Raw genomic sequence first — 8,875 nt, 5'->3', positions numbered from 1 at the left:
TTTGTCTGCTGTGCCATTGCTAAAAATTCTCTCCTAGTCTGTGGGTACTCCCACTTGTGGGATTTCAGCTTCTCTCTCTGTGTACCCTTCCCTAATATAGTTAGCTTACATATTCCCTGCTCAAGGTTCTTAGGTTTGTCCCAATTCCTTCGTTGATGGTTCTGATAGTTTAGAGTTTTACTTCTAGGTGTGTGATCCACTTTGAATTTTTTCACGTGCATGGGGTGTGGTAAGGGTTCTGTTTCATTTTTCTACTGGTGGATATCCATTTTATCCAGCACCATGTGTTAAAGAGGGCATCCACCTCTCACTTGATGCTTTGGGGACCCTTGTCGAAGATTGGTTGTCTATATGCTGATGGTTTTATTTCTGGGTTTTCTGTTCTTTTCCGTTGGTTGAGTATCTGTCATGATTCCAGTACCACACTGTTTTGACCACGGTAGCTGTGTAGTAGGGGATAAAGTCAGATAAAGTGAGCCCTCCGACTTTGTCCTTCTTTTTGAGGAGTTCTCTGCTAATTCTGGACTTCTTCCCTCTCCATATTAAATTGGTGGTCACTTTTTCCAATTTTTTCAAGAAGGTTGCTGGTATTTGAATCAGGATAGCATTAAACCTATATAGTGCCTTGGGTAAGATTGGCATCATTACTATATTGAGTCTTCTGATCCATGAGCATAGCATAACTCCTCCATTTGTGGAGGTTGCTTTTGGTTTCCTATAGTAGGGTTTTGTAGTTTTCCTTGTATAAGTCTTTGAGGTTTTTTTGTTAGATATATTCCAAGATATTTCAATTTATTCTTGGCTATTGTGAAGGGTTGTGCCTTCTTGATCTTTTTCATGGTCCTGTCTGATGTATACAGCAAACAAATAAACTTCTTTTTGTTGATGTATCCTTCCACTCTTCCATATTCCTATTGCTGCCAGTAACCCTGTTGTAGAGATTTTGGGATTTTCAATGTATAGAATCGTGTCTTCTGCAAATAGCGATAGTTTCACTTTCTCCTCTCCCAAACAGATACATTTAATGCCCTTCTTCAGCCCATGTTGTTAGCTAGGGCCTCCAGTACGATGTTGTGGTAGTTGCATAACCTGTTGTCAATTTGAGACTTAAGAATGAATGGGGTGGTATTTAACCTGTCAACCAGGTCGCAGCTCGATGGTCTCATTTGGAGGTGCTAAGGACATAAATAGCTCTCTGGAGGCAGGACACACACTCACTCCCTGTGAGATATTACTGACGATGAGCCTGATGGAGCTATGCAGCAAGAGCACTGCAAGCAAGAGCACTGAAGCTGAAGGAGCCACATGGAGACCCCTGCCAGCACTGAGATGCTTACAACACCACTGGATCCACAAGGCTTTCCACCCACTGGCCTGTGATATCCCTGCATTTGGCGTCATTGCATGTGTTGCTTGAGTCTGAAGAGGAATTTATAGATTGGTATTGGACATATGGGCTAATATCAGAATTAGGAATCTGATCTTGACTGGGCTGGAATGTCTTCTCAATATTTAATTGCTCTTGTATATAAAGCTCTTTCTTACACACATATGAGTATCTACACATTTGTTTCGGTAGTCCACCCAGACTAATACAGATGTTGAATACAAGTGGGGACAAAGGGTATCCTTAGCTGGTCCCCTTTTTCATTGGGATTGATTTTGTCTTTCCTCCATTGACTATGATGTTGTCTGCTGATTTTCATAGATAGCTTGTATTAACTTGAGGAATTTTCCTTCCATTCCTATCCTCTTGAATGTCACAATTAGGAACGGGTATTGGATGTTGTCAAATGCTTTTTCTGCATGTATCAATATTATCATACTTGACTTGTGTTCCAGCATGTGGTCTATTTTAGAAAATGAGCCATGTACACTTGAAAAGAATGTGGTTTTTTTGGCATTTGGATGGAGAACTCTGTAAATGTCTATGAGGTCCAGTTGCCTAATTGGTGTTTAGCTCTGGAGCCTCCTTACTGAGTTTATTTCCCAGTTATCTATCTTTCTCTGATAGCAGTGTATTAAAGTCACCTACTATGATTATAGAGTCTGTGATTTCTCCTTTCATCTTTTGAATAGTTTGTATGATGAATTTCACAAGTCTCTTGTTAGGCATGTATATATTTGTTATGCTCATTGGCTCCTCGTCTACTGATACTTTGAGCATTATATAGTACCCACCCTTGTCTCTTGTTATGGCTTTCACCTTGAGGTCAATTTTGTCAGAGATTAGGGTTACAACTCCTGCTTTTTTAAAGTTGTCATTTGCCTGGTATATTTTTTGCCAGCCTTTGATTCTTAGTCTATTTTTGTCTGCAAACTTAAGATGTGTCTCTTATATGAAACAGATTGATGAGTTTTGTTTTCTGAGCCAGTCTGCTACCCTTTGTCTTCTAATGGGCAGTTTCAGGCCATTGACATTCAGAGTTATTATCACCATCTGTGGATTCATTGCTGTCATCTTGTATTGGGTTGTGTTGGGTCTTTTCCTGTCTCCCTTCGTATCAGTGTGCTGTGTTTATGTGGGAGGCTTCATTCTTGCCTTCTTTTCTGAGGCAATGTTATCTTGGTATTTGTTTTCAGTATTTTGATTACTGGATGGAGTTGTGCTTTATGGAGGTCTTCTGCTTGTGCTTGGTGGATGTTAGTCTCCTGACGAAAGTGAATCATCAAGAATTTTCCTTAGGGTTGGGTATCTTATGAAGTATTCTTTGAGTTTTTCCTTTCTGGGGAGACTCTCCCCTCACCATCTATCTTAATTGATAATTTGGCAGGGTAGAGGATTCTCAGGTTGGCGGTTTTTTTCTTTCAGCTTTCAGAAGATGTTACTCCACTCTCTCCTCCTGTTCTAGGTGTCTGCTGATAGGTCTGAGTATGTTCTTACCCGAGGACCACTATATGTGACCACCTTTTTTTCCTCTTGCTGGTCTTAAAATTTTCTTTTACTTTGGAGTTGGATAATTTAACTATTATGTGACTTGGTGAGTTCTTCCTGGCATTTAGTCTAATTGGTGTCTCCTCTGCTTCCTGTATGAATGTTTGATTCTCATTCATTAAGGTGGGGAAGTTTGCACTCAGGAATTTCCTCTAATTTAGCTGTTGACTTCATTGTGTCTTGTTCTGATAGACCAATTATTCAAATATTGTTCCTTTTCACACCATCTGTCATTGTTCTTAGGTTTTCTTCCACCTCTTTGATTATCTTCTTTGATGGTCTGTCCCATTTGTTGAAATCTGCCTGATTGTCCTAGAAATCGCTGGTACAATTTGCCACCTCTTCTAGTCTGTTGATGAGGTCCTTTATCTTTTGTTTTGCTTGTGTTACCTCATCCATTAGTTATTGTATTTCCCTTTGGTGCGTGGACTTCATTTCCTCTACTATGGACTTAATCCCTTCTATCATGCACTTCAATTCCTCTATCATTGCGTCCTTATTCTGCATTGCTTCCCTCATGTCCTGCATTATTACTCCAGGTAGCATTCTGAAGATTTATTTTTGTGGCAGATCAATGTCCGATTCTATGAAAGTTGTTAGGTTTACGACTTTCTCCCCTGTTGCATTTTGTTTTTCTTGTTTTCTTATTTTGGGTGTTGAGGTATATTGCTGTCTGCATGTCGTTTTGGAAGAACTTGGCACCATGTTCCTGAAAGACCGAGGGGCCCTGAGCTCTTTCTCTGTGTGACTGGTAAGAGTGGTTTGCAGTATTATATGTTGCCTACTATGGTAGTGGGTCAGACTGCTGCACAGGTGAAGTGCCACAGGGGCTCAGTGGCCAACAATGGTAGGTATGTCACTGGGGTGGGCCTGTGGCACAGGCACAGGGCTGGTCAGGAATCTCTGGCCACAATTTGCAGTCTTTTAAAGATTCTCTGTGGAGCCCAAAACTGGTAAGCCAGTTTTTGGTTATGTTGAAATCCTAGGCTGTGCTCTGGGGATTAGAGCTCTGCCTGTCTTGTTATGTTTGTGCTATGCTAATGGAAAGATTTCTGGTGGCGTACTTTCAAAGTTACACAAAGGAACACAGCCTGCAATTGAAAGCACTTTTTGTTTTGTTTTAATTTTTTTTTCTTTGTATAATGGGCTTGTGGGTTGCACTGGTATCGTGTCTATGCCATGCTGTCCCCCATGGAAGGGGGACCAGTGTACCTGAGTGGGTTTGGGGCCAAATGGATCTGAATTCTCCCCAGGCTCCACTCTTGGGTCACTCCAGGCTCTCTCTCCTGGCACAGCTCTGCAGATTGTGCTTTGGGGATCTGTGTTCTGTCACAGGTAGATATCCAAGGGGCTCTTCAATTGCTGTAAATTAGTGTCTAATTATCTATCGTTACGCACGCTGGGAGGCACAGAGTTGAAGAGAGGAGAAAGGGGATAGCCCATGTAGTCTCTCCATTCCTGGCTGGGTAGGGGAGTTGCAAAGCCCAAGACTGAAGGCATGGGGAAGATAGCAGAGAGAGGAACTCTGGTGTGAGGTCTTGCGGCTAGTTCTCAGAGGCTCTCCAGAAGTCTGGGATTATGACCACCTTTAGGCAGCAGCCTGGGAAGTTACTACACGCTTCAGGTCTCAGATCTTCGGCATAGGAAAGGTTGGCAGATGCCGTACCTCTGGACCTCGCCAGGGATTAGTGGAGCCAACGGGAAAATTCTGTAAATTTAGAGTGTTTCAGCAATTTTTCAAATTGCTCCATGGGTAAAAATCACAGGGGGAGATCTGACCAGACCCTAGTACATCAAATCTATTTTTAGCACCTGGCCTCTCAATATTGGCCTCCTTACCTCTTACTTTTCTGGTCTAACAACAGGAGCACTGTGTGGGTGATTCTACCTGGACACCATCTTGACTCCTCTCTCCTCCAATATTTCCTTTGTTTTTGAAGTACTTCTTTTGACATTTCTCTGAGATCAGGTATTCTGAAAACAAATCCTTTAGTCTTCACTTGCATTTAATACTTTTTTGCTGAACATAGAATTCTAGATGTTTTTTAAAAATACTGTTCTATTGCCTTCTGGATTTTATGATATATATGTACAAGGTCTTATGTTATCATACATATATACCATACATATAATTTGCCTATAGATATAGGCAAAACTACACAATGAATATTTTAGGTAGAAATACATATGAACACATGAAGCAAAGCACTAGCATGAGAAAATTCAAAAGGATCACTATCTCTGGAGATAGGAAATGTGACCAGAAACGGATAATGTGGGTTTAATGATAATGACAACATTTTGTTTCTTATGCTGAGTTAGTTTGTCCTTATCACGTTTTAAAAATTATATATACAAATATATCATATTGTAGTTAGAGGAAAAATACATATAGGGACTTTAAAAACTTTGTAGGAAAATGGAATTAAAAGATAAAAATAAAGAATATAAACTTTTTTTCTCAGTAAAAGCTCCATTAAGATCAAGTCACTTTTGTTTAAGTCAATGAGTCCATCTCTAAAGAACTGAGGGCCCTGAGAGTTTAATCCAACCAATGCAACCTTGTTTTATATTATTAGGTTCTGACTCATAGGAAGCAGCCTTGTGAAGAAAGACAGGCTCCCTTTAAAAGGTTTTTTTAAGACTAGAAAACAGAATTAAGTTAGAAGGAGTCAAATAATGACTGTAAGGTAGATGTCTAATGCTTTTTCATCAAAACTGCAAAATTGCTTTTGATACAAGACATGAGCCAGAGTATTGTCATGGTGAAGGACTCTGATGAAACTTTCAGGGAATTTTTCTACTAAAGCTGTCTCAAAACACTCTCATAATGTAGTTGCCTGGGACTAGGAGCTTAAGTGAAGAGGGAGCCTTTATTGGGTGGAAATCAACCAATAGCCATGGGATTATTCTGGGCCCAGCTTTAGAGTTTGGAGCAGACCTGTTCTCTCATTCAGTGTCTTGCCTAGTAGCGAGCCCCACTAAGACTCGGGCATCCCTGGTCTCAAGTAGGCCCCATCTGTCAGCAAGGGAGTACCAAAGGTGAGAGACACCATATCACTGGTTGCTTACACCAGTAGCAATGAGCGTGAGCCAGATGAGGCTGAGCCAGAACCAGAGGAAGAGGAGGTGGCAACCGCTATATCCGAGCCCACTTTAGAGGGCTTGTTTCCTTTTGTCCCTGCACCCAAGGGTCCTGCCTTCCTGCCTCCTCCTCCCCAGATGCTGGCCCCAGACTTTCCTCTGCTGCTGTTGATGCTCCTACCCACAAGAGACTCTGGCTTCAGCCTTCTCCCCCTTTTCCCTTCAACCTAGGATGCTTCCTGCCACCGCCAGGTAAGAGCCCACCTAAGGATGCCGGAGTTGAAGAGGGACTGGGATTTGGGCTGCCCTCACCAAAAAGTCCTGGCCTCTGACCCCCCCATCCATCAGTGGTTCTGCCCCCACGCCTGGGGGTGGGGCTTCCCAAGTCAAAGAAGAGGATAAACCCTTTGAAGGTCGTGACACTGGAGCTGCGCAAGGTTCTAAGGAAGATCAGCCCCCAAAGAAGAAAACTGCCCTTCAAGGATCTGGCAAGGGGACGGCTTTGTCTGCTCTGCTCCCACAACCTGAAAACCTAGCTGTGAAACAGACTAACAGGTTGCTGCTCCTGCCCCACACCTTCTCGCGGAAGCCCTCAGACGGCTCCTCTGACACTACCCCCTCCAGACTGGTTTCTAAGACCAAGCCCTGTTCTCTTGCCCCTGTCGTGGCCATCACAACCACCACTCTGTCGCCCTCTGCCATCAAGGCTACTGCCAGGAGTGCTGCCCTGCAGGTGATGAAGCATCACAGGAGGATGAAGATCGTGATGAAGAAGTAGCCCCCAAGTACATTTTCTCCCTCCCCAACAAGGCTGAGCCAACTGGAGTTGAACCATACCCTTACTCCCTCCCCACTGTCCCCGATGAAGCCAGAGCCTGCCTTCCAAGACAATGCAGTCAAGGGCCGCCTTGAATTCAAGACAGCAGCAGGCCCAAGTGAGGGCCCTTGGGTGCCTCGGATGCCTGAGCCTGGGATGACTGCAGCTATGATCAGTTTTCCACATACAGTGCTGCCAGTGCTGCTGGTGCTTATTATCCGGGTTATTATAGTGGTGGATCCGGCCTGGCTCCTCATACAGGACATTTCCCCAGATGCTTCCTTCATCGATGGTGAAGTATTTAAGCCACTGCAGGACAAGCGGAGCCAAGAGAGGGAGGAGATCAACTTTGTGGAGATCAACCATGATGACCAGCTGAGGATGACCATGTCTTTGACAGAAGAGAAAACCAAGAAGTCATTCAACACAAAGAATGACTTTTTGAGCAGCCCACACACCAGCTGCAGTGGAAACACCAGGTCCCACATCTGATTGAGCAGGGGAAGGAGCGCCGCTGGAGCTGAAGAACATGGGGCTGACAACAAGCTCAGTCGCCAGAGCCAGGCCAAGTACAGACGCCCCAAGATGACCTGCCAGCCCGGCTGGCCAGGACCCCAGCTTTGCCTCTGTGACCCCTGCTCTCAACCCAGGATCTCCTTCCCTGAGCACCCAGCCCACATCTCCGTGAGAATGAACATATTTGATAGATTTTTTCTTCTTAACAAGTTAGAAAACTTGGCTCCTTTCTGTGTGGGAGCTCACATCGACTCACGCGGGACGCCCCAGAAGGGGCCGCGAGTTGATGGGGGCTTTGCTCCCTGGTGGGTGTGATAACATGTGGACTCTCCACTCCTCACCCACCTTTCTCTTTGTTGTTGCTGCTGTGTTCTTAAGCCAGGGATGACTGTTGAAATAAAACCTCCAGGCTGACAGGAGAAAACTCCAAACACTCTCTTCACAAACAGGTGTTGTTGTCCTTCTGTTTTCCAGAAGCCCACCGGTAAACTGCCTTAAGCATCAGAACAAACGTACCTGCTGCCGTGACCGTGTTCCGGAGCAGTCTGTTTTCGCGCAGACTGGAACACTTTCACTCCTGTAGCCGTTGTGTGGTTGTGCTTTGTCTTCAGGACTGTGCTGGTGACGTCATGTGTGGCGGCTAGATTTGATGTCAAATTGAACCTGTGTGAAGGTGTAGGGCCTTGCCATGTTCCCACTGACCTAGGCTCTGCTCAACTCTTCACTGACTAGCTTGTGGTCTCCCTGCATCCCGGTTCACCCGCCTGCGGCATCGGCCTGCAGCTATGAGTCTGAAGAGGGCCCAGCTAGCATCGGACTTATGCACTGCAGTTGGACTGGGCTGGGATGCCTTCCTGATATACAATCACTTAATATAAAGTTCTCTCATACATTTTCCAGACAGATGGTGTCAGCTGCTCCTTTCTGAAAGTCCACAGTCTGTTTAATCTTCTCGACAACACACCGCTGTGAGTGTATCGAGGTTCCTTTCCCTGTCCCACTTTTACAGCATGTGAAGCAACTGAAAGATGGTGACTGGGGTCAGATGCACCCAAGCCACTAAAGTGACAGCTTTCGCTTTACAAATACTTATGAGGTCTTTCGTAGCAGAACTGCTCAATACAGTGTTATGTGATTTCTTGACTGCTGCTTCCATAACACTAATCCGTCCTAGTAGAATGGAATCACTAACAATTTCATTTTTCCCTTCTTCTTTTTTCAGGATGCTGTTCATTTACTTCATATTTAGAACAATCCATTCTGAGGCTGTAGCTTTTTACCTCCACCAATTGAGTGCTTCAAGTTAGCTTCATTTTCAGTAAGCAAGGTTGTGTCATTTGCATATCCTGGGTGGTTAATGAGTCTTCTCTAAATCTTCATACCACATTCTTCTTCATACCATCCAACTTCTCGAATTATTTGTGTAGTATTCAGATTAAATGAGCAAGGTAAAAAAGTTTTACCTAGTAGCATATTTTTTTCCATTTTAAATCATGTTGTATGTTTTAAATTGTTATGTTGTT

At 43.9% G+C, this 8,875-nt stretch overlaps 1 pseudogene; it reads left to right on the top strand.

The window, feature by feature from the left end:
* Positions 1-7,667, top strand: part of LOC101655665 — a 39,281-nt pseudogene extending 31,614 nt beyond the window's left edge.
* The last annotated feature ends 1,208 nt before the right edge of the window (positions 7,668-8,875 follow it).

Source organism: Echinops telfairi, unplaced genomic scaffold (assembly GCF_000313985.2).
Source record: "Echinops telfairi isolate 266 unplaced genomic scaffold, ASM31398v2 ScPeMD7_5;HRSCAF=22, whole genome shotgun sequence".
NCBI lineage: Eukaryota > Metazoa > Chordata > Mammalia > Afrosoricida > Tenrecidae > Echinops > Echinops telfairi.
The sequence above is the reverse complement of the archived record's forward strand: the minus strand, read 5'-3'. Positions and strand labels throughout refer to the sequence as shown.